The sequence below is a fragment of the Euprymna scolopes genome, chromosome 46 (genome assembly GCF_053919585.1).
Source record: "Euprymna scolopes isolate OS-2025 chromosome 46, ASM5391958v1, whole genome shotgun sequence".
Taxonomy (NCBI): Eukaryota; Metazoa; Mollusca; class Cephalopoda; order Sepiida; family Sepiolidae; genus Euprymna; species Euprymna scolopes.
Genome location: NC_136527.1, coordinates 69,402,780 through 69,422,537, shown reverse-complemented (window position 1 = coordinate 69,422,537; position 19,758 = coordinate 69,402,780). Strand labels below are relative to the sequence as shown.

The window sequence follows — 19,758 nt, the reverse complement described above, 5'->3', positions numbered from 1 at the left end:
AAGTCTGGTAACTTATGTGATTGTTTTCGAACAAAATAAGAGGAACAGAACCACAACTTTCGAATGTGGATGGAGGAAGCATAGACTGCACGTCTCATATTTAACAGTAACAAAAAGTCAAATTCTTTGGTACTATCATCGTGCGGCTCGTGTTAGGAAAGAAAAAAAGAGAACATAAAAATGGCCGCCCTCTGGTATTTATGGATTGAAAATCACGTGATGTGACGAGAAAGGGAGGGGATATGCAAATGAGATGTGGTTGGGTCTCTCTATAAAAGAGCCGTCTTCTTTATTTTGGGCGTCAGTGTGGAAAGTGCAGAGAGAAGAGAACAGTTGGATTTGAGTTTGAGACTTTTGATCTGGGCTTGAGTTCAAATTTAACGTCAAGCTATTTCGGCGTTTTGACAAAAATGGGTGACCCAGTAAGATTGAGCACCGATATCCTGAGGCCATTTACTGGAGAAGGTGACGTGGTTGCGTGGCTTAACAAGCTGAAGTTGGTGGCAAGGCTGCAGAAGATCGAGGATGCAGCCATGTTAATACCAATGTATTTGGAAGGGAGTGCTCTAGGGTCTATCTAGAAATGGGAGAGACGGATCAGGCCATTGCTGAGAGCATTGAAAACCATGTAAAAGACGGCATTTTCCTTGAGCGCGTTTGAGGCTTACAACAGGATTGGCTGGATATGGGGGACGCAGCCTTGAGAAGACTGTAAAGCTGGCGCTTGTAACTGGTTTCCCTAATCGCATCTCCATGAAACTGCAACGACTTTCTGATATTGAAACCTTGGAGGTGGAGGAGTTTCTAAGGCATGCTAGAGTTTTGGCGAAACAGCCCGGTGAGCTGGGGGCAGTCGCGGCTGCTGTGGCAAGCAGATAGGAGCGACCAGTGATGAAGCAAGGCCGTGGACTTACCGGTAAATGCTTTTGATGTCAAGGACAACACCTGATGAGAGACTGTTGGGAGCCACGGCCAGACATTATCTGTTTTCGGTGTGGCCAAGTAGGGCACATTAGCAGGAATTGCCCTTCGCTTCCGGGAAACGAGTAAAGGGGTGCTATTGTGCCAGTAGTCACCCCCTTTATACTGAAAAGGCGTATGAGAGTTTGTTGCCACAGTTAGTGGTCACAATCAATGGAAAGAGGGTTAGAGCTCTTGTTGATACTGGATGTACAACAACTCTTATTACTACGAGCGTCGCCAACTCTTGGAATGGAACCAGAAACGTTAGAGCGGTGGATGACAGAGAAGTGGAACGCTGTGGAGAGGCTGCTGCGGAGATTGTAGTAAGGAATATGCCATTGCGACTAAGAGTGATCGTGCTGGATAGACTGGTTGCAGGAACTGATGCGGTGCTGGGCCTGGACGCGATAGACCGACTGGGAGGACCTACTATTGCTAAAGGCCAGGTGAAATTTGACAATCAGAGTGCATCGGGAATAACAGGAAGTGTAACAAGGAATGATACCAACCAACCGTCGAAACCCTGGCCATGTCTGATTGAGGATGATGACTTTCGAGCCTGCTTCGATGGCGAAAAATGGATGGTAGAATGGCGATGGACCGCGGAGCCACCTGTATTGACGAATCGGGTCAACTGCTACAAAAGCACACTGAAAGGAGCTGCGGAGCCGCAGTTTGAAAAAAAAGTTTAGAGATGGATATATGAAGGAATATTAATGCCGTGGTCAGGGAAAGTTGAAGGAATTTTGCCACTCATGGCTGTGGTCTAACCTATTAAGAAAGTTAGGCCAGTGTTGGATTTCCGTGAGCTGAACAAGTTTGTCGCTTGTCACACAAAGGACGGAATCGACGTGTGTGAAGAAGTCGTAAGAAAGTGGAGGAGGATGAAGCAGGCAACTAAAATTGTGGACCTGAAGGCAGCCTACCTCCAACTTCATGTGGATGAGAAATTGTGGAAATATCAATTGGTAGAGTACAAAGGTCAAGTTTATTGTCTGAACAGATTAGGATTTGGTCTGAACTCCGCACCAAAGATAATGACGGCAGTTCTTAAGACAGTGTTGGCCAAAGACGATGCAGTGAAGAGAGACACCTGCTCTTACATCGACGATGTATTTTTTGACGAAACAGAGGTGACTGCGGAAAGGATGAGAGAGCATATCAAAGCATATGGACTGACGACAAAACCGCCTGAGTCACTGGAAAACGGAATGGCTTTGGGACTTCGACTATAGAACAATAAGGCAGGAAAATTAATGTTTGGGCGAGGAAATGAGATCCCTGAAACCAAGGTAAACCTAGCCAAGAGAGAGCTTTTCTCTATATGTGGAAAGCTGGTTGGTCACTACCTAATAGCTGGATGGTTGCGAACTGCGTGCAGTTTTATTAAAAGGCAGACTGTGACAGACAGTTGGGAAGATGCAGTTGATCAAGATACGCAAAAAGAATGATAGCGCCCATATCAATGTTGCGGAACTCGATGCTGTGATGAAAAGCATCAATCTAGCTCTAAAATAAAGGATACAGATAATGAACATTAAAACAGACTGTGCAACAGTGGTGTCGTGGATTAAATCGGAGCTGTCTGGTGATAAGCGGATCAAAACAAAAGGAGATGCGGAGATGCTTATCAAGCGTAGACTTGGAGTGCTGGGAGACTTGATTCGAGAATTCGAACTAAAGGTAACTATTACTTTAGTTCTGTCACAAAAAAATAAAGCAAGAGTAAAGAAAGCCTGGCTACACAAGGAAAAAGACGGGGCTTCAGCATGTTGTGCAGTAGAGAATTTAAAAGACCTGCATAACCTGCATCATTTTGGAAAGGAACGGACCCTTTACCTGGCAAGAAAAGTAAACCCGCACGTCATAATGCAAGACGTCCAAAAGGTGGCGGAATAATTTAAAGAATGCCAATCAATCGACCCTGCACCGGCTAGACATGAAAAAGGGGAACTGTATGTTGAAGAGAATTGGCGGAGATTGGCCATTGACATCACACATTATCAACATTAACCGCACGTAACTATGATAGATTGTAGGCCTGGGAGAGTAGCGATATGGCGGAAAATCAAGGATGAAACAGCAGAAGAGGTACAGAGAGTTGTCGAGGAGGTTTTTATGGAAAGGGGGTCAGTAGAAGAGGTGTTGGTGGATAATGGTACGTCTTTCCGCTCGGAAGTTTTTAGAGACTTATGTGCGAAGTGGAATGTGGGGCTATATTTTAGAGCTGCATACCGTCCAAGTGGAAATGGGATTATAGAGAGGCACCATAGCACTATAAAAGCTGTGGCATCAAGAAGCCAGATTTCGCCCTTAGAAACAGTTTTTTGGTGTGAAACCACCCAATTCTCGTTGCACGACTCGCTGGGGGAAAAGGTACAGTGACTGAAGTACTCTCCAAAAACAAGGTAGCTATTGACGGAATGCGTCGTCACATTTTAGATATACGGAGAGTCTCCTTGCAATCAGAGGAAGGGGAGGTTGATGCTGATGTTGAAGTGTCTGAAGAAGAGCCTCTTCGACGATCGCACGTGAACAGAGATGCACAGCGTTGATGGCAGACTATGATACTAATTGTTGATCTTAGAGATCAAGGGGGCGTGTGGTTAAAAGTAAAGAACCTTACCTCATGCATCGTACGGCTCGTGTTAGGAAAGAAAAAAAAGACAAAATAAAAATAGCCGCCCCCTGGTATTTATGGACTGAAAATCACGTGATGTGACGAGAGGGGGAGGGGGTATGCAAATGAGATGTGGTTAAGTCTCTCTATAAAAGAGTCGTCTTCTTTATTTTGGGCGCCAGTGTGGAAAGTGCAGAGAGAAGAGTACAGTTGGATTTGAGTTTGAGACTTTCAAATTTAACGTCACTATCTTCAACAAAAACGCAATGCACCCAAATCCCCAAAATATGGAGAGAATAAAATCACTTCCACCCACAAGGAACGTATCAGAGTTACAAAATGTACAAGAAACCATTACCTATATGACGTGTTTCATTTATAGGCGTTCGGGCGTCACAGCAAATATCAGGGAACTCCTGAAAAAGGAGGCTGAATATGAGTGGGGCAGTAGTCAGCAGTAAATGATTTGATATGCAAGGAAATGCTACTCTACGCCAATATCGAGCATGGTTTGTAGCTGTAGTATTCAGATGTGAAGGATTTCGCACATACATTTAAGACTGCTCGTACGATATTGCAAATGACCACAAATTTTGGGGAAATTATCTGTCTAAAGAACCAAACCGCTGCACCTCCACAACTTCAACGAATGCTCTGAAAACTCCAGTATGATCATCAAATATCGTGCAGGCAATATTGTTGAGAAATTAACGCAGGCCCAGCAAGTGACGAATACCAGAACCTTGCAGACGCGATAAATGCAAGCTTAGGATGAAAACCTGTTTTCTTGAATAATATAAATAACGAGATTGACAGAGAAATACAACCTTGAACCATATGTTAAGAACAACAGAAATCTACAACTGCTAAATCTCTCATGCCTCATGATATCTCAGTACGACCGTGGCAATTATTTAAAATACATTTTATCCGAAAACTAAAGGGATTTTCCAGTGATAAAGTTATCAGTGTGACCAAGCAAATCTTTGCTTATCAACGAGTTTCAGAAAGTCTTATCAACAACAATAAGTTATATTTTAGCTTTCACCGTTTCAAAGAATTGACTAAAGAATGTGATTTACAGCACATCACCTCTTCTCTCAGATTTCCAAAATCGAACGGCATAACAGAACGGTGCATACGGATCGTAAAGACAGCTATGAAGAGTCATATTAGGCAAGCGAGATATAGACGGGAGTCTACTATATCTCGGATCCGTCCCATCTCTCGGAGAACTACTATACCAGCATAAACTGCTTGACAGTCTCCTCGCCAAATGCTTCAACAACAATACCCTGAAGAAGGTAATTAAGGATCGTCTACTTCAGTTGTTGCAGATAACCTAGCTCTACTAACACGCGAAAGATCTCATGGACATATATACAAGAAAACTAGTACGAGTAAAATACCAGAGTACAAGAAAAATACATTCCAGCGTTTGTTAGACAAACTGCAATGAAACACGAAACTAGAACAGGACAGGTTTCTAGTAGAAACGTAAAATATCTAAAGAAAGATGTTAGCAATTCCGATAAAATACAAACATTTCTTTATAAAACATATCCACGTCAAAGTTCCACCTTTACACACCATCCACAGAACCTGCTAAACCGTCCAACACACACACACACACACACACACACACACACACACACACACACACACACACACACACACACACACATTGGTCAACAAAGCGTCAAACGAAAGTAAGTCCAATAATAACGTACCACCGGGGCAACAACCTGGTCAAGTCATGTCATAAGACCTCCCCCAAATATGTCATGTATGAAAAATTATTTATGGTAACATTCATTAGTTAACATTCTAGCGGAAGAGATATAGTATGACATGTTAGCCTTCTTTGGATATGAGTTATTTGCTCTTGAATAAAACGGGTGAGTATGCTTTTTGGATGCGTCCCTTGTACATGCTCTTGTGTTTTTTCTTGTACCCTTACTAACAAAAACTTTAACATGGTGGCGGCGGTGTGATTAAATAGATAAAAAGTGTACATAAAAGATCACGTCTGACATAAACAGAGAACAGTTAGGTTGCTTTTATGTCTGGCAGTATTTTGTTTTTGGTTGTTTCAAGCGTTTAAGAAAAATAAAGGACGCCATATTAAAAACTCGGTGAATAAAAGCATAAGTGACCTTTTCTTTTCACGAATTTGTATTGTGCAAAATAATACAAGAAAACATCAAATTTGATAGAAACACGCTATTTTTTTCAAACAATAATTTAACTTGCACTTCTCCGTGAAATGTATCCCCAAAGACAGGCAAATCGACCATATTTTTTATTATCTAGAAAAAGGGGTTTAAGGCTGTATATCTCGTGGTCATTCAATCGATAGGTGCGATCTAGGGGCAACTGAGGAACGTATTTACTTGCAAAATTACGCGCCAAGGGAATCCGAGAACATCGGTGATTTTCTAGAGAGATGCAAGCTGCAGGCACAAAAATGCAAAAAAAAAAAAAAACCCAAAAAAACCCAAAAGACAAGCGTGAAATGGATAACTAAATAAACGACCATATCATTGCTGGAACAAAATATCCGGAATTGCAAAAACAGCTACTTAGCAAAATCGAGACAGGATCTATGCCAGAATTTCCCAGTCTCGAGGCCTCAGTAAATTCCGAAGAAGACGGGCAAATTACAAGAGAGATGTGACAAATTAATGCAATTAAGGACATAGCGATGAATACATGTAAAAAATATGGACGTATTTACAAGGTCTAAAAGAACAAACACTTCATTCCGATATAGCACACTTATAATAAACGACATATATATAAAAAATAAATAATATTTATGTACAGAACAAAATACATAACGACTTTGATAAAATGTTTTTGTTAACTTTTGGCAATTATGGTGGACACAAGTGTGGAAGGTAATCATTTTACAATAATGTTTTATGCTAAACTGAACCCACACTCTAAAATTAGTTTGTCTCCCAAAGGTTTTCATTGTGTCACAGCACCGTGTCATTTACATTCGCCACATTGGCTGTAATACTACCAAACAGGGAATCGGCGCATGAATTGACAATTATGATGGACACAAGTGTGAAAGGAAATACACTCTTTTTGCAAATATTCAGCAAATGTTTTCGAAATGCATAGACCAAAATGGATAACCATGTCCTGTCGCGACGCTGAAAGAATCTGCAGTGCTCAGGACTTACAACGGATCCAGTATCCAACAACATGGATCAGTATGGGTTCGATGCGCCAACCAGGGAGTTGTGGCGCAATTATTTCTCTGTAGTGACCTCACAACTATATACAATACTAGAACTAACCTCCCTCCAGGATTTGCAGCTTGTCACCCTACACTGCTCCATCCAAAGTATAAAGTTTGCCCCCACTACATTATGCAATACATACTCTTTCAATCGATACTCCAATCAACTCCAGGAAAAATCCGTGTCATTTTTATCTGCATAATTTTTCTCCTGCACTGCTATAACATATTTCCAGAATTTGCAGATTCAATACTTATAATAAGCGATAATAACAAAGAATAACAAAAAAATAAAAAATAAAAACGAATTTCTATCCGGTCATAGCTGATGTAACAAGAAATTACAATTTATTCAGTTTAAAATCCGTACCTGAAAAAGGTTGTAGGTTAAATCGGCCTAAACTTTGTGAACGGAACTAATGAGAAAAATAGGCATAATAACCTCAATAAAATATCATTTTTTTTAGTGAATCTATTTTTAAGAATTATTCTCAATGGATTTGTTTTATTAACTTTAAAGTCGATATTGTAAAAATATTAATATGTGAGTTGCGTTTGTGAAATGACGTTTAATTAAGAAGTTAATTAGTAACAAATTCGCAACAGATATTTTATAAATCAACCAATAAATTAAAACTTTATTTGAACTAAACAAAAACTATATCTTCTGACTTACTAATCGTTGGTTATGCAAGCATAATAAATAATTGTTATGTTTGGAAGTCAACGATTTTCCAGTCAGACAAAGTTCGACCGACATAAATCATGTTAAATAAAGACATTTTAGGAAAGAGAAAAGAAGTGCCATTTTGACTTGATTTTAAAATGATTTTTTTACCCATCAGTTAAAGGTAATTATTTTACAATAATTTTTTTTATGCCAAACTGATCTAATTGTCTTTAGTTTGTCTCTCTAAGGTTTTCATTGTGTTTACAGGTAATCGCTTAAAAAATAGAATCTCTTTTGTGGTGGTAGCTGAGGGTCGTAATCTACAAATTTATCTTACTTGTAAATGTAGATACAGTTCCTTTTTTCTGATTTGGCACACATTTTATGTGTTTTTTTTTTTTAATTTAATTCTTCGTTAAATTCATGTTGATATTCCCATTTCTATATTTGACCATCTTCCATTTTGTTATCTATTCATGCACTTGTGTCATAATTAGGGATATGACAACAGCATATTATTTTCCTTGTTTTGATTATCAGGTATATATCGATTGATATCTTATATGTTTTTATGTAGAATGGTGTGGTTTGGTTCTCGGTTGATTATTTGTGTCTGTGTCGGATATATACTCAAGAGTAAAAACAATGGAAAGAATATGCTGTTGTCCTAGCTCTAGTCATAACTAAATTCGGTAGAAATACTTTGCTATAAACCACCCTTGTGCATAAATATTATTTCCTGAGAATTTCAACACACACACATACGTCTGCTCTTTTATTTATATAGATTTTAATGGATAAAAAATAGAATATGACATGCAATGCATACACCCCCTTCCTTTAATTGTGTTTATGACCGTTTTTTTTTTTTGTTTTTTTTTTTGTACATATTGCTATTAACACTAATATTAGCAACGAGAGAGAGAGAGAGAGAGAGAGAGAGAGAGAGAGAGAGAGAGAGAGAGAGAGAGATTTGTTTTGATGCGCATGCGCGGTTTACTCCGTCTACTTACAGTCTTACGGAAATGTCCTTCATCACAAAATACGCCATCGACCATTAGATAAATGTAAGTATAATTTTATTTCAATGAAAAAAAAAAAAAATCACAGCTGACATACACGAGTGCTAAATACGCATCGGCTCCGATGTTGTACGCAGTTCGACTTGGGGAGCAAGTAAACAATTTTTGCGTGTGTGGTCTAGTTTTTATTTATTTATTTTGGCTTGAACTTTGCGCTTTGTGAATTATTTTGTTATTATGATGTTTTCTTTTCTTTTTTTTGCATGGATATATATATATATATATATATATATATATATATATATATATATATATATATATATATATATATATATAGCAAGTGGGGGGCGCGTTTTTTAGAAGAAAGTAGCGTATATCTCGATCATTCGATCAACATTTCACCCATCAGCCATGTCATATTTTATTATTTCTCCATAAAACTATAAAAATTTTGTGCAAATAAAAAAATATCTTTTGGCTTGATATTCATCGAAGAAACCGACCGTTTTGCAATGGTGCATTTAAATTAATTCGGCTTTAATTTACTGCGAACCTGCTTTTCCGGCTGACATTTTAATTTTGGACGGTAGTAGTGCACTTATTAATCCGCGCTGAAGTAATAATGTTATTATTTAGAAAGCCATTCTTAACATGTGGGAGGGGATGGTGTTTTGTACCTATTCTGTACTTTAACCTTACAATTTATTAAAACCAGATATCAAAAAACTTTAATTAAACTGGAAAATACTATTTAAAAAATAGTGCAGATCAATAAGTGCATTTTGGTATCGTTTTGACGTCCACTCGTGAAAGTCATCCCGTTTAATTTATACATTCCATAATCCATAATCGTTTCTTTCTTGAACTGAATGTGTCAAACAAAAGGTAAGTATTACTTGAATCTAATTGCTTTTATGTTGTTTTTTTCATACAAGGCACGTCCGAAGCGGCAGATTTTCTGTTTAGTTGTACAAATAGCCTCCAACCCTGTTATAAAAATAAATAAATAAATAAATAAATAAAGGGACACGTTGGGGTCGTCACCGATAAATTTCCATAAGTTTATTTTCGTATAATTTAGTTTAGATTAACCACATTGTTTAACAAATCAAAGGATTAAATGTTTTTAATTATTTAAAACTTTCATTGTATAATTAAAAATTTAAAACGTTAAACAATACAAATAATACGTTAACAAATAAAAAGGAAATGAAAAATGCAGTTTTACAATGATTAAATGTGTTTTATTTTATAATTAATTTTTTATTTATTTTATGATTTAACCTTTAAAACATTGAACAATACAAATAAGATTTTGGTTTGATTTTAAATTTTATACTGTTCTCCAATATGCATATGATGATGCGCGAAACACTTCTTCCTTGTTCCTGCATCTCCACAAGAATTCAATATTTAACTTCAACTTTCATTATTTCTTTTCGAGAAGAAAACGAACATTTTATTTATATTGTTCATTGTTTTTATTTTTAAATTATAAAATAAAACACAGTTAATCAGTTTGTCTTTTTCTTTTTTGTTAAACAACGTGGTTAATTTTAATTAAATTTTTATCATAAGATTACATTTTCAATAATCACGTAAATATAAACAAAATCTGTTTCTTGGCCTTTTGGTCAAGATCAAAGTGTAGTATCTGTTCTTCAGATGCTGCACTTCCATATCTTGTTCTCTTTCAGTGGAGGATCAGTCCTTCACGACTGAGACAATTTTTTTTATTTTTGTACCTTTCCTCCACGTTAAAAAACGACCCTGGTGTCTAACTCTGTCCCGTGGGAAGACATAGTAAATAGGTACAATATATACACCGGTGTCCATCCAACGTGTCCCTTTTTTTATATAACAGGCTTGAAATCTATTTGTACAACTAAACGGCAAATATGCCTCCGAATCATTATGCTTCCCTTTTTAATGTAGAAATTAGTCAATGTGTCGAGTTTGCATGTAAAAAAAAACACAAAAAACAAAATAAACAACAAAAAAAGGTCATTTTAGACATTCGGCTCAAATTAATTATTTTAAATATTTATTCTTTTGTCTTGTCTTCTTGCTTTGTTTACAGGTTCATAAGGGGCAATTGTAACTTTAAATCTTTGAAAATACGTACCCTCAGTTTAAATCTAATGGGTTATATACATAAAAAAAAACAGTTTTGGAGATTTTATGCAGTTGTAATCTTCCATCTGCAGCGCAGTTACATAAAAATGTCAATAAATAAATAAATTACATTATTTAAAAGAAAATTTTTAATATTTATAACGAAATAATTTTTCATAAATGATACAATAGTACTCATTTAAAAATATCTACAACAAATCATAATTCAAGACTCAGACTGGGATAAATGTGTAGTATCCTTGTTTGTCACCAGTCAGAGGAGGAGGAATGCTTTTCTACTAAATGGATGTGAGGTTAGTCGGATATCCCATTAAAAACAACCTTATATCTAACGTGTCTCTTATTAGGCACAAGACCGTTTTTAATGTGGGGTAAAAACCAGCTCCCCTAAAAGTAGGCAAAAAGAGAGCACTCTGGTTACTAAAAATAATAATTGTCCCAGTATAGAGGGTTTCCCTTCCATTGACTGGTACAAATTATCTTAAGTGCAGCATCTGCAGAACAGATACTACACTTTGATCTCGGACCGAAGACCAAGAACAACAGAAAAAGGCAAGTTATTTTCAAATAACGTTTGTATTTTAGTTTATGTCAAAATCTTATTCAACAATATAAACTGTTTTGTAATAAGAAAATGTATAAATTAAATATTTTATGGCTTATAAAACAGGTTAATAGTTTCTTTTATTAATATGATATAGCAGATGAAAACTTTATATGATTTTTATATATCGCACAATTTATCTTCAAATATTTATCGATTTATTTGTAGAAAAATTCAATCACGCATGATGTGTGTCAGTACTAATCAGTTAATGAAGGTCAACGAAATTTGTCCATTCATATATTTTTATTTATTGATGGTCAACCAAATTTGTACATTCATATATTTTTATTTTTATTTATTGATGGTCAACCAAATTTGTACATTCATATATTTTTATTTTTATTTATTGATGGTCAACCAAATTTGTCCATTCATATATTTTTATTTATTGATGGTCAACAAGATTTGTCCATTCATATATTTTTATTTATTGATGGTCAACCAGATTTGTACATTCATATATTTTTATTTTTATTTATTGATGGTCAATCAGATTTGTCCATTCATATATTTTTATTTTTATTTATTGATGGTCAACCAGATTTGTCCATTCATATATTTTTATTTTTATTTATTGATGGTAAACGAAATTTGTCCATTCATATATTTTTATTTTTATTTATTGATGGTCAACCAAATTTGTCCATTCATATATTTTTATTTATTGATGGTCAACGAAATTTGTCCATTCATATATTTTTATTTTTATTTATTGATGGTCAACCAAATTTGTACATTCATATATTTTTATTTTTATTTATTGATGGTCAACCAAATTTGTACATTCTTATATTTTTATTTTTATTTATTGATGGTCAACCAGATTTGTCCATTCATATATTTTTATTTTTATTTATTGATGGTCAACCAAATTTGTACATTAATATATTTTTATTTTTATTTATTGATGGTCAACCAGATTTGTACATTCTTATATTTTTATTTTTATTTATTGATGGTCAACCAGATTTGTCCATTCATATATTTTTATTTTTATTTATTGATGGTCAACGAAATTTGTACATTCATATATTTTTATTTTTATTTATTGAGTGTCAACCAAATTTGTCCATTCATATATTTTTATTTTTATTTATTGATGGTCAACCAGATTTGTCCATTCATATATTTTTATTTTTATTTATTGATGGTCAACCAAATCTGTCCATTCATATATTTTTATTTTTATTTATTGATGGTCAACCAGATTTGTCCATTCATATATTTTTATTTTTATTTATTGATGGTCAACCAAATTTGTCCATTCATATATTTTTACTTTTATTTATTGATGGTCAACCAAATTTGTCCATTCATATATTTTTATTTATTGATGGTCAACCAAATTTGTCCATTCATATATTTTTATTTTTATTTATTGATGGTCAACCAGATTTGTACATTCATATATTTTTATTTTTATTTATTGATGGTCAACCAAATTTGTACATTCATATATTTTTATTTTTATTTATTGATGGTCAACCAAATTTGTCCATTCATATATTTTTATTTTTATTTATTGATGGTCAACGAAATTTGTACATTCATATATTTTTATTTTTATTTATTGATGGTCAACCAAATTTGTCCATTCATATATTTTTATTTATTGATGGTCAACCAAATTTGTCCATTCATATATTTTTATTTTTATTTATTGATGGTCAACCAGATTTGTACATTCATATATTTTTATTTTTATTTATTGATGGTCAACCAAATTTGTCCATTCATATATTTTTATTTATTGATGGTCAACCAGATTTGTACATTCATATATTTTTATTTTTATTTATTGATGGTCAACCAAATTTGTCCATTCATATATTTTTATTTATTGATGGTCAACCAGATTTGTACATTCATATATTTTTATTTTTATTTATTGATGGTCAACCAGATTTGTACATTCATATATTTTTATTTTTATTTATTGATGGTCAACCAGATTTGTACATTCATATATTTTTATTTTTATTTATTGATGGTCAACCAAATTTGTACATTCATATATTTTTATTTTTATTTATTGATGGTCAACCAGATTTGTACATTCATATATTTTTATTTTTATTTATTGATGGTCAACCAGATTTGTACATTCATATATTTTTATTTTTATTTATTGATGGTCAACCAAATTTGTCCATTCATATATTTTTATTTTTATTTATTGATGGTCAACCAGATTTGTACATTCATATATTTTTATTTTTATTTATTGATGGTCAACCAAATTTGTCCATTCATATATTTTTATTTATTGATGGTCAACCAGATTTGTACATTCATATATTTTTATTTTTATTTATTGATGGTCAACCAGATTTGTACATTCATATATTTTTATTTTTATTTATTGATGGTCAACCAAATTTGTACATTCATATATTTTTATTTATTGATGGTCAACCAGATTTGTACATTCATATATTTTTATTTTTATTTATTGATGGTCAACCAGATTTGTACATTCATATATTTTTATTTTTATTTATTGATGGTCAACCAAATTTGTCCATTCATATATTTTTATTTATTGATGGTCAACCAGATTTGTACATTCATATATTTTTATTTTTATTTATTGATGGTCAACCAGATTTGTACATTCATATATTTTTATTTTTATTTATTGATGGTCAACCAAATTTGTCCATTCATATATTTTTATTTATTGATGGTCAACCAAATTTGTACATTCATATATTTTTATTTTTATTTATTGATGGTCAACCAAATTTGTCCATTCATATATTTTTATTTATTGATGGTCAACCAGATTTGTACATTCATATATTTTTATTTTTATTTATTGATGGTCAACCAGATTTGTACATTCATATATTTTTATTTTTATTTATTGATGGTCAACCAAATTTGTCCATTCATATATTTTTATTTATTGATGGTCAACCAGATTTGTACATTCATATATTTTTATTTTTATTTATTGATGGTCAACCAGATTTGTACATTCATATATTTTTATTTTTATTTATTGATGGTCAACCAAATTTGTCCATTCATATATTTTTATTTTTATTTATTGATGGTCAACCAGATTTGTACATTCATATATTTTTATTTTTATTTATTGATGGTCAACCAAATTTGTCCATTCATATATTTTTATTTATTGATGGTCAACCAGATTTGTACATTCATATATTTTTATTTTTATTTATTGATGGTCAACCAGATTTGTCCATTCATATATTTTTATTTTTATTTATTGATGGTCAACCAGATTTGTACATTCATATATTTTTATTTTTATTTATTGATGGTCAACGAAATTTGTCCATTCATATATTTTTATTTTTATTTATTGATGGTCAACCAGATTTGTACATTCATATATTTTTATTTTTATTTATTGATGGTCAACCAAATTTGTACATTCATATATTTTTATTTTTATTTATTGATGGTCAACCAGATTTGTACATTCATATATTTTTATTTTTATTTATTGATGGTCAACCAAATTTGTCCATTCATATATTTTTATTTATTGATGGTCAACCAAATTTGTACATTCATATATTTTTATTTTTATTTATTGATGGTCAACGAAATTTGTACATTCATATATTTTTTTTTTTATTTATTGATGGTCAACCAGATTTGTACATTCATATATTTTTATTTTTATTTATTGATGGTCAACCAAATTTGTCCATTCATATATTTTTATTTATTGATGGTCAACCAGATTTGTACATTCATATATTTTTATTTTTATTTATTGATGGTCAACCAGATTTGTACATTCATATATTTTTATTTTTATTTATTGATGGTCAACCAAATTTGTCCATTCATATATTTTTATTTATTGATGGTCAACCAAATTTGTACATTCATATATTTTTATTTTTATTTATTGATGGTCAACCAGATTTGTACATTCATATATTTTTATTTTTATTTATTGATGGTCAACCAAATTTGTCCATTCATATATTTTTATTTTTATTTATTGATGGTCAACCAGATTTGTACATTCATATATTTTTATTTTTATTTATTGATGGTCAACCAAATTTGTCCATTCATATATTTTTATTTATTGATGGTCAACCAGATTTGTACATTCATATATTTTTATTTTTATTTATTGATGGTCAACCAGATTTGTACATTCATATATTTTTATTTTTATTTATTGATGGTCAACCAAATTTGTCCATTCATATATTTTTATTTATTGATGGTCAACCAGATTTGTACATTCATATATTTTTATTTTTATTTATTGATGGTCAACCAGATTTGTACATTCATATATTTTTATTTTTATTTATTGATGGTCAACCAAATTTGTCCATTCATATATTTTTATTTTTATTTATTGATGGTCAACCAGATTTGTACATTCATATATTTTTATTTTTATTTATTGATGGTCAACCAAATTTGTCCATTCATATATTTTTATTTATTGATGGTCAACCAGATTTGTACATTCATATATTTTTATTTTTATTTATTGATGGTCAACCAGATTTGTCCATTCATATATTTTTATTTTTATTTATTGATGGTCAACCAGATTTGTACATTCATATATTTTTATTTTTATTTATTGATGGTCAACCAAATTTGTCCATTCATATATTTTTATTTTTATTTATTGATGGTCAACCAGATTTGTACATTCATATATTTTTATTTTTATTTATTGATGGTCAACCAGATTTGTACATTCATATATTTTTATTTTTATTTATTGATGGTCAACCAAATTTGTCCATTCATATATTTTTATTTTTATTTATTGATGGTCAACCAGATTTGTACATTCATATATTTTTATTTTTATTTATTGATGGTCAACCAAATTTGTCCATTCATATATTTTTATTTATTGATGGTCAACCAAATTTGTCCATTCATATATTTTTATTTTTATTTATTGATGGTCAACCAAATTTGTCCATTCATATATTTTTATTTATTGATGGTCAACCAAATTTGTACATTCATATATTTTTATTTTTATTTATTGATGGTCAACCAAATTTGTACATTCATATATTTTTATTTTTATTTATTGATGATCAACGAAATTTGTACATTCATATATTTTTATTTTTATTTATTGATGGTCAACCAGATTTGTACATTCATATATTTTTATTTTTATTTATTGATGGTCAACGAAATTTGTACATTCATATATTTTTATTTTTATTTATTGATGGTCAACCAAATTTGTCCATTCATATATTTTTATTTTTATTTATTGATGGTCAACCAAATTTGTCCATTCATATATTTTTATTTATTGATGGTCAACCAAATTTGTCAATTCATATATTTTTATTTTTATTTATTGATGGTCAACCAGATTTGTACATTCATATATTTTTATTTTTATTTATTGATGGTCAACCAAATTTGTACATTCATATATTTTTTTTTATTTATTGATTTTCAACCAAATCTGTACATTTATATATTTTTATTTTTATTTATTGATGGTCAACCAAATTTGTACATTCATATATTTTTATTTTTATTTATTGATGGTCAACCAAATTTGTCCATTCATATATTTTTATTTATTGATGGTCAACCAGATTTGTCCATTCATATATTTTTATTTTTATTTATTGATGGTCAACCAGATTTGTACATTCATATATTTTTATTTTTATTGATGGTCAACCAAATTTGTCCATTCATATATTTTTATTTTTATTTATTGATGGTCAACCAGATTTGTACATTCATATATTTTTATTTTTATTTATTGATGGTCAACCAAATTTGTCCATTCATATATTTTTATTTATTGATGGTCAACCAGATTTGTACATTCATATATTTTTATTTTTATTTATTGATGGTCAACCAGATTTGTACATTCATATATTTTTATTTTTATTTATTGATGGTCAACCAAATTTGTCCATTCATATATTTTTATTTTTATTTATTGATGGTCAACCAGATTTGTACATTCATATATTTTTATTTTTATTTATTGATGGTCAACCAAATTTGTCCATTCATATATTTTTATTTATTGATGGTCAACCAGATTTGTACATTCATATATTTTTATTTTTATTTATTGATGGTCAACCAAATTTGTCCATTCATATATTTTTATTTTTATTTATTGATGGTCAACCAGATTTGTACATTCATATATTTTAATTTTTATTTATTGATGGTCAATCAGATTTGTCCATTCATATATTTTTATTTTTATTTATTGATGGTCAACCAGATTTGTCCATTCATATATTTTTATTTTTATTTATTGATGGTAAACGAAATTTGTCCATTCATATATTTTTATTTTTATTTATTGATGGTCAACCAAATTTGTCCATTCATATATTTTTATTTATTGATTGTCAACGAAATTTGTCCATTCATATATTTTTATTTTTATTTATTGATGGTCAACCAGATTTGTCCATTCATATATTTTTATTTTTATTTATTGATGGTCAACCAGATTTGTACATTCTTATATTTTTATTTTTATTTATTGATGGTCAACCAAATTTGTACATTCATATATTTTTATTTTTATTTATTGATGGTCAACGAAATTTGTCCATTCATATATTTTTATTTTTATTTATTGATGGTCAACCAAATTTGTACATTCATATATTTTTATTTTTATTTATTGATGGTCAACCAGATTTGTACATTCTTATATTTTTATTTTTATTTATTGATGGTCAACCAGATTTGTCCATTCATATATTTTTATTTTTATTTATTGATGGTCAACGAAATTTGTACATTCATATATTTTTATTTTTATTTATTGATGGTCAACCAAATTTGTCCATTCATATATTTTTATTTTTATTTATTGATGGTCAACCAGATTTGTCCATTCATATATTTTTATTTTTATTTATTGATGGTCAACCAAATCTGTCCATTCATATATTTTTATTTTTATTTATTGATGGTCAACCAGATTTGTCCATTCATATATTTTTATTTTTATTTATTGATGGTCAACCAAATTTGTCCATTCATATATTTTTACTTTTATTTATTGATGGTCAACCAAATTTGTCCATTCATATATTTTTATTTATTGATGGTCAACCAAATTTGTCCATTCATATATTTTTATTTTTATTTATTGATGGTCAACCAGATTTGTACATTCATATATTTTTATTTTTATTTATTGATGGTCAACCAAATTTGTACATTCATATATTTTTATTTTTATTTATTGATGGTCAACCTAATTTGTCCATTCATATATTTTTATTTTTATTTATTGATGGTCAACGAAATTTGTACATTCATATATTTTTATTTTTATTTATTGATGGTCAACCAAATTTGTCCATTCATATATTTTTATTTATTGATGGTCAACCAAATTTGTCCATTCATATATTTTTATTTTTATTTATTGATGGTCAACCAGATTTGTACATTCATATATTTTTATTTTTATTTATTGATGGTCAACCAAATTTGTCCATTCATATATTTTTATTTATTGATGGTCAACCAGATTTGTACATTCATATATTTTTATTTTTATTTATTGATGGTCAACCAGATTTGTACATTCATATATTTTTATTTTTATTTATTGATGGTCAACCAAATTTGTCCATTCATATATTTTTATTTATTGATGGTCAACCAGATTTGTACATTCATATATTTTTATTTTTATTTATTGATGGTCAACCAGATTTGTACATTCATATATTTTTATTTTTATTTATTGATGGTCAACCAGATTTGTACATTCATATATTTTTATTTTTATTTATTGATGGTCAACCAAATTTGTACATTCATATATTTTTATTTTTATTTATCGATGGTCAACCAGATTTGTACATTCATATATTTTTATTTTTATTTATTGATGGTCAACCAGATTTGTACATTCATATATTTTTATTTTTATTTATTGATGGTCAACCAAATTTGTCCATTCATATATTTTTATTTTTATTTATTGATGGTCAACCAGATTTGTACATTCATATATTTTTATTTTTATTTATTGATGGTCAACCAAATTTGTCCATTCATATATTTTTATTTATTGATGGTCAACCAGATTTGTACATTCATATATTTTTATTTTTATTTATTGATGGTCAACGAAATTTGTCCATTCATATATTTTTATTTTTATTTATTGATGGTCAACCAGATTTGTCCATTCATATATTTTTATTTTTATTTATTGATGGTCAACCAAATTTGTCCATTCATATATTTTTACTTTTATTTATTGATGGTCAACCAAATTTGTCCATTCATATATTTTTATTTATTGATGGTCAACCAAATTTGTCCATTCATATATTTTTATTTTTATTTATTGATGGTCAACCAGATTTGTACATTCATATATTTTTATTTTTATTTATTGATGGTCAACCAAATTTGTACATTCATATATTTTTATTTTTATTTATTGATGGTCAACCAAATTTGTCCATTCATATATTTTTATTT

The 19,758-nt window shown here is 30.3% G+C and overlaps 1 pseudogene; it reads left to right on the top strand.

Annotated features, from left to right (window-relative positions):
* The first annotated feature begins 10,142 nt into the window (after nt 1–10,142).
* LOC145271787 (U2 spliceosomal RNA) lies at nt 10,143–10,369 on the top strand (annotated as a pseudogene).
* Nucleotides 10,370–19,758: the final 9,389 nt, after the last annotated feature.